Source organism: Schistocerca piceifrons, chromosome 1 (assembly GCF_021461385.2).
Source record: "Schistocerca piceifrons isolate TAMUIC-IGC-003096 chromosome 1, iqSchPice1.1, whole genome shotgun sequence".
NCBI classification, from domain to species: Eukaryota; Metazoa; Arthropoda; class Insecta; order Orthoptera; family Acrididae; genus Schistocerca; species Schistocerca piceifrons.
Genome location: NC_060138.1, coordinates 111,059,418 through 111,074,937, shown reverse-complemented (window position 1 = coordinate 111,074,937; position 15,520 = coordinate 111,059,418). Strand labels below are relative to the sequence as shown.

General features: G+C 44.8%; 1 protein-coding gene across 1 annotated transcript in view; it reads right to left on the bottom strand.

Moving 5' to 3' along the window:
- Positions 1–15,520, bottom strand: part of LOC124785008 — a 960,541-nt gene that overhangs the window by 856,768 nt on the left and 88,253 nt on the right. The window lies entirely within an intron of this gene.

Genomic DNA, 15,520 nt, shown 5'->3' with positions numbered 1-15,520 from the left:
ACCACAGCCCACATGTTTGTATGTAAACACAGTGTATCTCACGAGTGCATATTGTAATAGTGAAACATACAGCTAAACTTTATAGAACTGAAATATGGACGTGAAAATGAAAGCAAGTGTGTAACTAAGTGGAAAAATGGTCACCACACGGTAACTATAATAATAATAGTTCAGCTTTATGTAAGTACAGATATCTTTTCTACAAATGCTGCCTTGCCACTTACAATTGTCCCACTTGTATCTGTTTAGTCACAAGAAAATTTTTTTTGTATTTATACAGTGATCTCCAGCATATAAACATGTACATGAATGTATAAAGCCCTGAAGATGGGCGTAATCCCGAAACCGATCTTGCAACAAATAAATAACCTTTTATTGTGACTGGTAGCGGAAATTTTTCTACACTCACGATCTGTCTTTGCAACGAGGCTCGTGGGAAAGACAGGCCGCGGACTGAGTTCGCTCGCTCATCTCACAAGGGAACCTCCCCATCGCACCCCCCTCAGATTTAGTTATAAGTTGGCACAGTGGATAGATCTTGAAAAACTGAACACAGATCAATCGAGAAAACATGAAGAAGTTGTGTGGAACTATGAAAAAATAAGCAAAATATATAAACTGAGTAGCCCATGTAAAAGATAAGCAACATCAAGGCTTACGTAAGTTTAGGAGCGCCGTGGTCCCGTGGTTAGCGTGAGCAACTGCGGAACGAGAGGTCCTTGGTTCAAATCTTTCCTCGCGCGAAAACTTTACTTTTTTATTATCGCAAAATTATGATCTGTCCGTTCGTTCATTAACGTCTCTGTTCACTGTAATAAGTTTAGTGTCTGTGTTTGGCGACCGCACCGCAAAACCGTGCGATTAGTAGACGAAAGGACATGCCTCTCCAATGGTAACCGAATACATTTGATCGCAAGGTCATAGGTCAACCGATTCCTCCACAGGAAAACACGTCTGATGTATTCTATTCGACACTGGTGACGGCATGTGAGTCACATGACATGAATATGTTGTCGACCCACCTACCTTGTACACTTGGCGAATGGGTAAAAAGATTCTTCTACCTTGCCCGATTTAGGTTTTCTTGTGGATGTGATAACCACTCACAAAAAAAAGTGATCACATCGGACGGACAGATAATAATTGTCTGAAAATAAAAAATTAAACTTTTCACTTGAGGGAAGACTTGAACCAAGGACCTCTGGCTCGGCAGCTGCTCACCCTAACCACGGGACCACGGCGCTCCCGTGCTGACATTAGCCTTGATGTTGCCTGTCGTGTGCATGGACTACTCAGTTTGTATATTTTGCTTTTTTTTCATAGTTCCACACAACTTCTTCCTGTTTTCTCGATTGGTCTGTGTTTAGTTTTTCAAGGCATGTCCACTGTGCCAACTTATAACTAAATCTGAGGGGGGTGCGTTGGGGATGTTCCCTTGTCAGCAGACAAAATGCGTTTTTAAACCTCGCAACTGGATGTATACGTACTAATGAGAATTGCATCTTCTACTGGAATTTACTGTTACGATGTCTTACTGATTACTAGTCTACAACAAAATTTAAGATCAGTTCTCGACAGAAATGGTGTAACGCCTTGTTTATAGCATTTAATTCAAATGGTTCAAATGGCTCTGAGCACTATGGGACTTAACTTCTGAGGTCATCAGTCCCCTAGAACTTGGAACTACTTAAACCTAATTAACCTAAGGACATCACACACATCCATGCCCGAGGCAGGATTCGAACCTGCGACCGTAGCGGTATAGCATTTAGTCTCTTATGCTTAACAGTCCTGATGTCATACAAGATGTGGTGCTTTATGCAGCGGACAGTCATTCTGGCATGATTTTAATTTTATTATACCCCATTACAGCCGTCATAAATTATCACTAGCCTTGTGGATTTTCTATCATTGTAGGACTAATAACATTAAAACTCCATAATAGCGGCTTCTCGTAGAAGATAGAATTCTCCTTTGTACGTAGACACCTAGTTACGAGTTGACAGTTGCAGAAATGCAGTTTGTCTGCTGAGTTGAGCGAGCTCGACCTACCTCCTTGTAATACGCGCCGCGGCCTGTCTTTCTCGTGGGGCTCACTTTGCAATCATTACAGAACAAAGTTCTAGAAACTGGAAGTGGGAAGAGTAAAAAACGCCACAGAGAAAAGAGCAACTGATGAAAGAAATGAAATTAACTTTTTAGCAGCAGTTAACTGCAGTGAAAATGTCGCAAAGAGGCACCTTGGAAGTACGAGAGGGATCAACCGAACGAGTGTTGCGCTAACACTACCTTCCATAGCACTTCATGCTCTTTACATTTCGCTACATCTACAGCTTCAGGGCAGTGGCTGCCAAAATTTGTTACAGTTCACCAAAGGTTATTGAGACGATCTGCTAATCCCGCACGACAGGACAGATAATATAAATTGTGGGAAGGGGCCAAAATAAGGGGCTGTCAGTTGCACTCGAACATACAACTGTATTATTAGATTAAACATTACAGGATCCCCCCCAAAAAATTTTTAAAGACACAGCTTTAATCTTTGGGACTTAATTACCGGCTGAAAGCCCCTTTAATTTAAAAACAGCTGAAGGCCAATAACTTAAAACGCAAGCATAATCAGAAATTTAAAAGGCAAGCCTTATAACAGTTCTTTAGTTAGGCTGAAGTAACAAGTTAAATTGAAATCGGCTGAAGGCCTAATACTTGAAACTCCAAAACATTAATTTTTTTAAAATACCAAAGGCCATACGTGAAACAGTTATTTGAACTAGGCTGAAGCCCTTAAGAGCACAGCAACTCAAACTCACAATCTGTTGAAGGCCGACACTTAAAATTCAACAAGTTAAAGATCTGTTTCACGTAAGACCTTGGCTTTTTAAACTAGGCTGAAGGCCCTAAGAGCACAACAATTCAAACTCAAAATCGGCTGAAGGCCCAAGGCTTAAAAATTCAACGACATTAAAATTTTTAAAAACGCCAAAGGGCTTACGTAAAACAGTACTTTAAAATAGGCTGAAGGTGTTAAGAGGAAAACAACTCTAATTTAAAACAAAAATCAGCTATAAGCCATACAAGTACAAACAATAAGAACAAATTTTAAAAAAAATAGGGCAGTACATCCAAGGGCGCTCAGATGTTCGAGAGTCGGCCTGGAATCCAAACACTAACGCTCGCTTAGGCGAGACAGGCAGTTGGGCCGACCATTCACGATCCGACGACAACCCAACCGACCGGCAGTCAACGGACCAACGATCAAGATCAGTTCTGCTCAACATTTGCACCAAAACTCAAACGATGCTAACAGCGGAGACTGGAACTACAACCAGAACGGATCACATAAGCGGTGGACGACCCAAATACACGTAGTCCAATCAGACGACCGACCAAAAGGCCAAGCAAGGTCGTTGCCACTCAAACGTGTGTGTCGGCAATCGTTTGGCGAGTGATGGATATTCTGTCCTTCCTCGCTACTCCACGCCAACCGACCAATTCAGGGCCAGTACGCCGACAATCTTTATGTGGTGTCACCGCCAGACACCACACTTGCTAGGTGGTAGCTTTAAATCGGCCGCGGTCCATTAGTACATGTCGGACCCGCGTGTCGCCACTGTCAGTGATCGCAGACCGAGCGCCACCACACGGCAGGTCTCGAGAGACTTACTAGCACTCGCCCCAGTTGTACGGACGACTTAGCTAGCGATGCAACACTGACGAAGGCTCGTTTATTTGCAGAGAAGATAGTTAGACTAGCCTTCAGCTAAGTCAATGGCTACGACCTAGCAAGGCGCCGTAGCAATTGACAGTTATCGTATGAAGCATGTCTCATCAAGAACGATGTATAGAAATGATGGATTAAAGTTAAGTATTCCAGAAGCTACGTACTTTTCTTTATAGCATTCATTACGTATCCTGTTTCAGACCTCACGCCATCCTGCGTGAGCTTATAGCGTGCATTTCGGCCTTCTCTAGCAATATAACACTTTAAATGACTTATCAGTCAAAACCACATAACCACACACAATTTCACGAACACTTGCACGAAGAACTAGACAATGCTAATGGCAGTGACTGATCAGAACAAGGACGTACCACGAGTTGGCACACGCAGCCAACCCATGCTATTCGGCGAGCAAATACACGTCGTCCGGTAAGATGACCAACCGACGATCAACCAAGACCGTCCCCAGCCATGTGTGCCGGCAAGGGTAGGGCGAGTCGCGGCTATCCGAACCTCACTGCCTCTCCAACCCGACCGAACTTCTGACGCGTCCCAACTGTCCGACTGCCGGGTCCGAAGTCTGATGCTGGCGCGTTCCAACTAACTTCATTGCCCGGTCCGAACTGCACTGCAGGCGCGTTCCAACTTCTTGGCCGACACACGACGACCAGGAAGTAATAGCAGTTCAGCAAAGATAATAAGGCAAGGCCTAAATCGATAAGCGCTGCTGCTGCCGCTCCCGGGCAGGCAAGACAGCAACTCAGTGACACCAGTAATTGAAAATTAACATAACGGGCGGCAGTACGGTAAAAACAGGGTGTTAAATAAGAGATGGCACGAACACAAGCCAGGCACGGCTCCGTTACCTACGAAAAGTGCAAAGTGATGCGGCATATCTACGTGAAATTTTGTTTGCGGAAGAAGCATCGTTTACATACCTTGGGCATGTCAATCTTCGGAGCATGCACTAATCCAACTCAAAGAAGTGGATAGAAACAACGCTCTTGGTCTCTCAACCTCTGGTGTGCGTTTTTCGAGATCCGTATCTTTGGTCCCTGTTTTATTGACGGGAATCTAACTACACTGAAGTGTCTCGAGTTCCGAGGGAATGCTGCTGCTGCTGCTGCTGCTGCTGCTACAGTCATTGGAAGACATAATGCAATTAGTATGGTACCAACACGAAAGACGTCCCTCCCATTACACACATGGAATGACAGACCCGAAGTGTGGCAGCTTATTTCGAGTCGATCCATAGCTGCTTGCATATCTGTGGTTCGCTGTCGCGTCGTGTGTGTAGGTGGCGCTCAGGGGCCGGGAGGTAAGCTAAGCTGGTAGCTCCGTGGGCTGTGGGGGCTGGCAGCATTTTGTAGCGGTGACTATCCTGGTTGCCGTGCCATATTTTGGTTGCACGTTGACCGAGGGTGGAACTAAATATTGGCACCTTCCGTTCTTAGTTGCGGATAACGAAACCCGATATTCTGGAAGCGAAGGTATTACTGTTCCTAACTCTGGATCCAAGCATTTTAATTGCTTCCTTCCGCATTTATATTGCAAGCTTGGCTGAGAGCTGGCTTGAGATTGTGTTTTAAGTGACTACCTTCGCCTGCCTTGGCTCTGGCTACGTGTAATGTAACATGTCTATGTTTATGTTTACATGTCAGCGATTTGTTGTAAATTCAGGCATTTATTTGCATTGAAATTTTATGGAGATCTTGGTGTGTTCTAGTATAGCCTACGTGGACTGCTAAGTTTCAACAACGGTTACGTAGCTGGACGGTTGTTCCGCTGGGTGTAAACCACCTGTAATTTACTCGTGGCTTCACTGCTGGAACTGTAATAAACTTCAAGCTATTGCAGCTTAGTTTGCCCTGTCTTAAGTTCTGGAATTTTACATGTAGCATACGGCGCGGCACTGCAGGTCTTGATGATGTAAATTTGTGATATAGCCAATACTTGACAGCAAATTATGTATTTAAGATTTATATAAATCTTAAATTTATATAAATTTCTTGTGCTGTCCAGTTAGTATATTAATTAAATTTATCATGCTTGTAAGTTTGTTCATGTTATTAAGGTTTCAAGGTAGTAAGGCGATTGTGCCAATCCCAAGCGTAGTGGTGTGGTGCAAGGTTATGTTAAAGAAAATTTAATATGCAAACTGTAGTTCAAATTTGGCTTACTCCCCCCCCTTCCCCCCGTTGCAGTTGACGCGAGTTTTCCCTCTCGTTTCTCATCTAATAAGTTTTTGTATCCTAGTTCTGCTTCTCATCCTAGTTGTTAATGTACTTGCATGGTGGGGCTACCTTGCTTGCGTTAAACGCCCACGCTTGGGTCGATAGGAGGGTCGCGCTGGCCATTCCGCAATCTGCGATTCGGACGGATCACGTGGACATCGGGTGTCACACCTTGTTGTGTCTAATTATTCTAGAGGGACTCCGTAATTATATTGTGCCTATTGAAACCAGTCCGGGCAACCAATTGAAAAGTTAAGTTATTGTTATTGCGGTAGAAAACTGGCCTTTGGCCATTAATGTTTCATGTAACAACTAAACCTTATTTGCTTCTCAAATTTCCAACAAGTCTCTTACTGCTCTCTTTGATGTTCTTGAACTGTTACTGTGTCGACTAATAGTGTCACGTGCCTAGTCTTCCCTTCATTACGTATTGTTCTGACTCACATTTCTCAAAGACAATATTTATAAAATGTTAATTATTCTCAAAGTGTTAAATTGTTCATTCAACTTGTTGTGTTGAAGGGGCTGGTTCCTCGAGGTAAATGAATATTTTTAAGAAAAATTTTAACGCACAGTTTATTCAAAGCATTAGCCAACATGTGAACCTTGATTTCGATGTTATTAATTAGTGTCATATTATATAGTCTTGAAACTGATAAAGCAAATTCTGAATTAAGTGATGATTTAAAGTAACCTCCTTTAAATTGATTAACTGATTAAACTGTTGTTTCCTGAATCGTTACGATAAACATATATTAGTGTCTGAAATTAAATGGTGAATCTGATTGATCAACCTTGGGGTCAAATTATTCCATATGAGTGTTTTCCCAGAAATTCCTTGGGGCATAGTTTGCCCATTTCTAGCTCATCATAAAAGATCATTTGGAGAGCATTGGCACAGTCGTTCACGGAACGCAAAATGGTCTGCACATTCAACAAAATTAACACTTCTATAATTTCATCTGTGGCGAAAATTAAAACAACGATTCTATTAGGAAACACTGACGATTCCCGAGGGCGTGAAATGTCTTTTAACGCGGGTTTGTGCAACCGTCAACTCCAGATGAAATCCAACGTGCAGTATTGTCTCTCCAGAATCACTTTATAGCGTGCTAAAATGCTCAAGGTCAACATTTTGAGCAGTTGCTACGACACCAGCAATGATAAACACATGAACCATACCTGAGTTACGTGCTTGTTTACATTTGGTATAATAGGACAGACGTTTGTGGAATCTCCTCTCTCGACGGTGGGACAGTCGTTTGCGGCGCCGTCTTCTTGATGCTATTTGATCAAGATCCACATGTGTTATTTAGTTGAAGTTCTCTTAAAAGCCTCTTTCAAATTCCACAGAAAAAGTATACGGTTCCATTGGAAAGAAAAAAACAAACGAAGTCCGTGTCGTTCAAAATGGTTCAAATGGCTCTGAGCACTATGGGACTTAACTTCTGAAGTCATCAGTACCCTAGAACTTAGAACTACTTAAACCTAACTAACGTAAGGACATCACACACATCCACGCCCGAGGCAGGATTCGAACCTGCGACCGTAGCGGTCGCGCGGTTCCAGACTGAAGCGCCTAGAACTGCTCGGCCACTCAGGCCGGCTAACTGGAGAACAGAAATGCCGTAGAGAGTTGGGTAAATAAAGAATGGCGACATATGTGAACCAATAAATACATTTACGGACAAAAGGGTTCGTTCACTTTTACGAAATGGGAAAGAGCGCAGTAGTATGAAGCAATTGATAGCCACAACAGGTGTTGCCCACTATTTCTCGCGGCATAGGTCTAGTCTCTCATAATGATTCAGGTTTAAGCGTAAAGATGACAGCTGTGTGCTTGGTGACATTGGAATCTCTTAACTCGCCATTCTACGAGAGCGTGCTGAAAAGTAATGCCTCCATAATTTTTTTATTCTGTTTTCAGTATCAGTTAACGTATTACGCGTCATATATATTACTCGGTCGACACTGTGAAAGCCAGTCCATTACAGGGATTTTACTGTCGTTTAACCACTCCGCCATAAGCCGTGCATTATGAACAGGCGCTCGATCGTGTCGAAAGATGCAATCACCATCCCTGAATTCCTCTAACAGTGGGAAGCAAGAAGGCGCTTAAAACATCAATGTAGGCCTGTGTTGCGATAGTACCAAGCAAAACAACAAGGGGTGCAAGCCCCCTCCATGAAAAACACAACCACACCATAAATACACACGCTGGCAGATGACGTTCACCGGGCATCGCCATACCCACACCCTGCCGTCGGATCGCCACATTGTGTACAGTGATTAGTCACTCCACACAACGTTTTTTCACTGTTGAATCGTACAATGAGCAGAGTTCAGGAGGCATGGTGAAAAAACACCGAGGTGCGTGAGAAATTGCAGCGTCGTGCATGACATTTAAATTTATTACATCTTAGCAACTAATTCTAATCGCTACACATTTTGCAGACAATATCTACATAGCCCACTGCATGTGCCTACAAGATACACTGAAGCGCTAAACAAACTGGTATAGGCATGCGTATTCAAATGCAGAGATATGTAAACAGGCAGAATACGGCGCTGCGGTCGGCAACGCCTATATAAGACAACAAGTGGATGGCGCAGTTGTTAGATCTGTTACTGTTCCAGCAATGGCAGGTTATTTTGAGTGAGTCTGAACGTCGTGTTATAGTCAGCGCACGAGCGATGCGAACAGCACCTCCGAGGTAGCAATGAAGTGGGGATTTTCCTGTAAAACCATTTCACGAGTGTACCGTGAACATCAGGAATCCGCTAAAACATCAGATCTCCGACAAAGCTGTGGCCGGAAAAAGATCGTGCAAGAATGTGACCAACGACGTCTAAACAGTACCGTTCAACGTGACAGAAGCGCAACCCTTCCGCAAGTTGTCGGAGATTTCAATGTTGGGCCATCAACATGACGGTGCAAACCATTCAACGAAACATCACCGATATAGGTTTTCGGAGCCGAAGGTCCACTCGTGTACCCTTGATGACTGCACAACACAAAGCTTTATGCCTCGTCTGTGCCTATAAATACCGACAATGGACTGTTGATGACTGAAAACATGTTACCTGGTCAGATGAGTCTCATTTCAAATTGTATCGAGACTATGTACATGTATGGGTATGGAGCCTCATAAATCCATGGACCCTCCATGCCAGCAGGGGACTGTTCAAGCTGGTGGAGGCTTTGTAATGACGTGGGGAGTTTGCAGTTGGAGTGATATGGGACCCTTATACGTCAGATAACGACTCTGTCAGGTGTCACGCTCCTAAGCATCCTGTCTGATCACCTGAAACCATTCATGTCCATTGTGCATTCCCACGGACTTGGGCAATTCCAGCAGGACAATCAGACAACCCACACGTCCAGAATTGCTACAGAGAGGCCCCAGGAACACTCTTCTCAGTTTAAACACTAACATTGCCTATCGAACTCTCCAGACGTGAACACCACTCAGCATATATGGGGTGCCTGACAACGTGCTGTTTATAAGAGATCTCTACCCACTCGTCCCCTTACGGATTTATGGACAGGATTCGTGATGTCAGCTCCCTCCAGCACTATTGCAGACATTAGTCGAGTCCACTTCGCGTCTTCTTGCAGCGCTTCTGAGTGCTCGCGTGGGCCCTACACGATATTAAGCAGGTGTACCAGTTTCTTGCTTTTGACAATGTTGACTATCAAATTCTGAAGGTGGCAGGGGAAAAATACAGTGAGCGAAAGGCCATTTACAGTTTATACAGAAACCAGCTGGCATTTATAAGAATAGAAGGGCATGAAGGGGAAGCAGTGGTTGAGAAGAGAGTGAGACAGGGTTGGAGCCTATCCTCGATGTTATTCAATCTGTATATTGAGCAAGCGGTAAAGGAAACAAAAGAAAAAGTTGAAGCAGGAATTAAAATCCATGGAGAAGAAATAAAAACTTTGAGTTTTGCCGATGACATTGTAATTCTGTCAGAGACAGCAAAGGATCTGGAAGAGTAGTTGAACGGAACGGGCAGTGTCTTGAATGGAGGATATAAGATTGACATCAGCAAAAGCAAAACTAGGATAGGGGAATGTAGTCGAATGAAGTCAAGTGAGGCTGAGGGGATGAGGTTAGAAAATGAGACACTTAAAGTAGTAGAGTTTTGCTATTTGGGGAGCAAAGTAACTGATGATGATCGAAGTAGAGAGGGTATAAAATGTAGACTGGCTATGGCAAGGAAAGCGTTTATGAAGAAGAGAAATTTGTTGACATCGAATATAGATTTAAGTGTCAGGAAGTCTTTTCTGAAAGTATTTGTATGGAGTGTAGCCATGTATGGGAGTCAAACATGGACGACAAATAGTTTAGACGAGAACAAAATAGAAGCTTTCGAAAAGGGGTGCTACAGAAGAATGCTGAAGATTAGATGGGTAGATCACAAAAGTAATGAGGAGGTACTGAATAGAATTTGGGGAGAAGAGGAAATTGTGGCACAACATGATTAAAAGAAGGGACCGGTTGGTAGGACACTTTCTGAGGCATCAAGGGATCACAAATTTAGTATTGGAGGGTATCGTAGGGGGTAAGAACAGTAGAGGTACACCAAAATATGAATACGCTGAGCAAATTCAGAAGGAGGTAAGTTGCACAGGATACAATAGCATGGAGAGCTGCATTAAACTAGTCTCTGGAATGAAGACCACAATACCAGTTTCTTTGGCTCTTCCGTGTGTATACCACTGTACGACACACAGTTCAGGAGATATGACGTTAAATACTGAGATGCGTTAAAACCGCCGCGTCATGTACGAGTTTCAATTTATTATTTGTTTACTATTAAATCTATTTGCAACACATTTAACAGGCAGTATCCACATACGGCACTGAATAAATCATTGTACGACACGTATTTAAGGAGATGTGACATCGTAAACAATGAGATGCACTGCCGCACTGTGCATGACGTTTTAATGTATTACGTCTTTATTACAAACTCTATTCGCAACACATTTTACAGGCAGTATTCACATATATACCACTGGATGTAACAGCAAGATTATATCACTGTATGACACATAATTAAGGAAAACGGAACTACAGGCTGAATTTCGATTAGAAAAGCTACTCCTCAGCCGATAGATCAATTTAAACCAAACTTGATGCACATATTACTTACTATCTGAAAAGAAATACCGTTGGGGTAAGAGCCAGCAACTTCCTACCGGTGTGGGATTAATAAAGTGGAGAGATAAGGGGGGCGAGAGGGGAGACAGATAGAGAGGAAGAAGAAGGAAATGGACGAAGATAGGAGGGGGGGGAGAAGAAAGTGGGCAGAGAGAGAGAGGAGAGGAGGAGGGGAGGGAAAAGTGGGGAGCTGATGGATGGAGAGAGGAGGAAGGAGGAGATAAAGAGAGGGGTGGAGGGGATGGACTTAGATGGGGCAGAAGATAGATGGACAGAGGGGTAGGAGCAGATTGACAGTGGGGGACGGATGGACAGAGGTGCAGGAGGAGATTGGGCAGCGGGAGGGGGGGGGGCAGCAGGAGATGTGCAGAGGGGGACAGGAGGAGATGTACGGAGGGGGCATGAGGAGATGGACTGTGACTGGGTGAAGTAAGTGTAAAGAGAGAAAGGGGTGCAGGAGATGGATGGCCGGCCAAAGTGGCCATGCGGTTAAAGGCGCTGCAGTCTGGAACCGCAAGACCGCTACGGTCGCAGGTTCGAATCCTGCCTCGGGCATGGATGTTTGTGATGTCCTTAGGTTAGTTAGGTTTAACTACACTCCTGGAAATGGAAAAAAGAACACATTGACACCGGTGTGTCAGACCCACCATACTTGCTCCGGACACTGCGAGAGGGCTGTACAAGCAATGATCACACGCACGGCACAGCGGACACACCAGGAACAGCGGTGTTGGCCGTCGAATGGCGCTAGCTGCGCACCATTTGTGCACCGCCGCCGTCAGTGTCAGCCAGTTTGCCGTGGCATACGGAGCTCCATCGCAGTCTTTAACACTGGTAGCATGCCGCGACAGCGTGGACGTGAACCGTATGTGCAGTTGACGGACTTTGAGCGAGGGCGTATAGTGGGCATGCGGGTGGCCGGGTGGACGTACCGCCGAATTGCTCAACACGTGGGGCGTGAGGTCTCCACAGTACATCGATGTTGTCGCCAGTGGTCGGCGGAAGGTGCACGTGCCCGTCGACCTGGGACCGGACCGCAGCGACGCACGGATGCACGCCAAGACCGCAGGATCCTACGCAGTGCCGTAGGGGACCGCACCGCCACTTCCCAGCAAATTAGGGACACTGTTGCTCCTGGGGTATCGGCGAGGACCATTCGCAACCGTCTCCATGAAGCTGGGCTACGGTCCCGCACACCGTTAGGCCGTCTTCCGCTCACGCCCCAACATCGTGCAGCCCGCCTCCAGTGGTGTCGCGACAGGCGTGAATGGAGGGACGAATGGAGACGTGTCGTCTTCAGCGATGAGAGTCGCTTCTGCCTTGGTGCCAATGATGGTCGTATGCGTGTTTGGCGCCGTGCAGGTGAGCGCCACAATCAGGACTGCATACGACCGAGGCACACAGGACCAACACCCGGCATCATGGTGTGGGGAGCGATCTCCTACACTGGCCGTACACCACTGGTGATCGTCGAGGGGACACTGAATAGTGCACGGTACATCCAAACCGTCATCGAACCCATCGTTCTACCATTCCTAGACCGGCAAGGGAACTTGCTGTTCCAACAGGACAATGCACGTCCGCATGTATCCCGTGCCACCCAACGTGCTCTAGAAGGTGTAAGTCAACTACCCTGGCCAGCAAGATCTCCGGATCTGTCCCCCATTGAGCATGTTTGGGACTGGATGAAGCGTCGTCTCACGCGGTCTGCACGTCCAGCACGAACGCTGGTCCAACTGAGGCGCCAGGTGGAAATGGCATGGCAAGCCGTTCCACAGGACTACATCCAGCATCTCTACGATCGTCTCCATGGGAGAATAGCGGCCTGCATTGCTGCGAAAGGTGGATATACACTGTACTAGTGCCGACATTGTGCATGCTCTGTTGCCTGTGTCTATGTGCCTGTGGTTCTGTCAGTGTGATCATGTGATGTATCTGACCCCAGGAATGTGTCAATAAAGTTTCCCCTTCCTGGGACAATGAATTCACGGTGCTCTTATTTCAATTTCCAGGAGTGTAGTTTTAAGTTCTAGGGGACTAATGACCTCAGCAGTTGAGTCCCATAGTGCTCAGAGCCATTTGAACCATTTTGAGATGGATGGAGGGGAGGCAAGAGATGGATAGTGAGAGGGGAGAGGAGTAGATGGACAAGAAGAGAGGGGAAGAAGAAGTGGACTTACAGAAGAGAGGAGGAAATGGATAATGGAGGAAGGAACAGATGGATAGAGGGGGAGGAGATGACTGACAGAGGGAGGGATAGGATAATACAGACAGAGAGGGGCAGGAGTAGTGGATAGACAGATGGGGTGCAGGAGATTGATTGAGTGGGGGAAGCAGGAGATGGGCTAGTATAACATTGGAATAAACACATATCTGGACAATGTCTGGTACACCTACAAATTTTAGAAAATTCATGTTAACTTTGAAGTACTGAATTTTGCACATTTAAATGATAATTTAAAAAAATAAATGTGTAAGTGTGTAACATTCAATACAGGAAAGGTAACATGAATTTTCTAAAATATATTCATGCTGTACACTGTCGCCTTAAGAGATGTTTGCATTCGTATGAAGTTGGCCATCCACACGTCAAATAGTTTTCCATCTATTGTGGCCGAAGTGGTGAAAGTTTAATTATAACCACTCTGTACTTTCCTCCTTCGCGACTAGTTTGGAATGACAAACGACTAGGCCAGTAAGTCGTTCCACGTCAGTTTGTAATTGTCAGCTGCAGAGCAAGGAAACAGTCATGTCAAGTCAGCCAGCAGACGGCGGAGAGCGTGGAGATTACCATGGATCGCAGTGCAATTACGTGTCCGCCGCTGTCGCCAGCGACGGCCACGGAAATCTCTGTAATGAGACCGGCCACAAAGGGCAGACGTGCGCGCGCGGGCAGCCGCCGTCCGCGACGCTTCGTTACTGTCACACGAGCGTCTGTGACGGCCGGCGTAATTTAGGCCACTCCTCACGTGGGGAACGCAAATTGAAGCGCGCCCGGCCAGCCACACACCCGACACGGCGGAAACACCTCTCTCCGGCCCAGAGAAACGGGCCGGAAAATTGATTCCATCACTCACGTCGTTCTTCATTATGAAAAGCTGCAACTCATCGCGAGAGCTTCCGGCTGTTTATTTTCACAAGATTACATATCCTACACGAATGAAGAAAAAAACTTGAGGTTAATTTTAGGTTACGCATAGAAGCACATTCCTACAATAACTGCGGAAAATAGCAACCGAATGACTATTCAAGATACTGTGTAGAATCTACGAGACTGGAGACATTCCAGTCAGACTTTCGGGAAAATATCATCCACACAGTTACGAACATAGTAAGTGCAGTTAAGTGCGAGAATTATCGCGCCATCAGGCTAACAAATAGAGGAATGGAAAAAAAATTGAAGATCTGTTAGATGACGATGAGTTTGTCTTTAGGAAAGGTAAAAGCACCAAAAAGGTAGTTCTGATGCTGCGGTTGATAACGGAAGTGACAGTGAAGAAAAATCAAGACACATTCATAGGATTTGTCGACCTGAAAAAAGCGCTCGACAATGTCAAATGGTGCAAGATGTTAGAAATTCTGAGAAACGTAGGGCTAATCTGTATGTGAAAGATGGTTAACATACGATATGTATAAGAACCAAGAGGGAACAATAAGAATGGAAGACCAAGAAGCGAATTGCTCGGATTAATAAGGGTATAAAATGGTCACGAACTCTTCATTTTCTACTGGTCAATACGTACATCGAAGAAGCTATGACCAAATTTAAAGACAGGATCAGAAGGACGATTAAAACTCAGGGTGAAAGAATATCAATGATAAGATTCGGTGCAGACATAGATAACCTCAAAGAAAGGGGCGAACAATTACAAGACATACTGAATGGAATTAACAAACTACTGACGTAACTGATTAAAGAATACAGTTAGAGGTAACCGAAGAAAGACGAAAGTAATGAGGAGTAGCAGAAAGGAGATTAGTGAGAAATTTGGCATCAAAATCGGGTACCACGAAGTAGACGAACTGAAGCAATTTTGCTAACGTGAAAAAAAATCTGATTATCACAGGTAAAGAAGACTTTCTTCAGCAAGAGGAGCCTGTTAGGACGAAACATCGGCCTTAATTTGAGAAAAAAATTGTAAGAACGTATCTCTGAATCTTGAACTGTGGGAAAACCGGGAAAGAGAATCGAAGCGTTAGTGATATGGTGCTATATGAGGATGTTGAAAATTAGGTGAAGTGATGAGACGAGGAAAAAAAAAGTGGTAAACTGATGTGAAGAAGCGAGAGGATGATTTAACGTATATTAAAACATCAGGGAATAACTCTCATGATGCTACGTGGAACTGTGTAGCGTAAAACTATAGGGGGAGACAGAGATTGGAATACATCCAGAA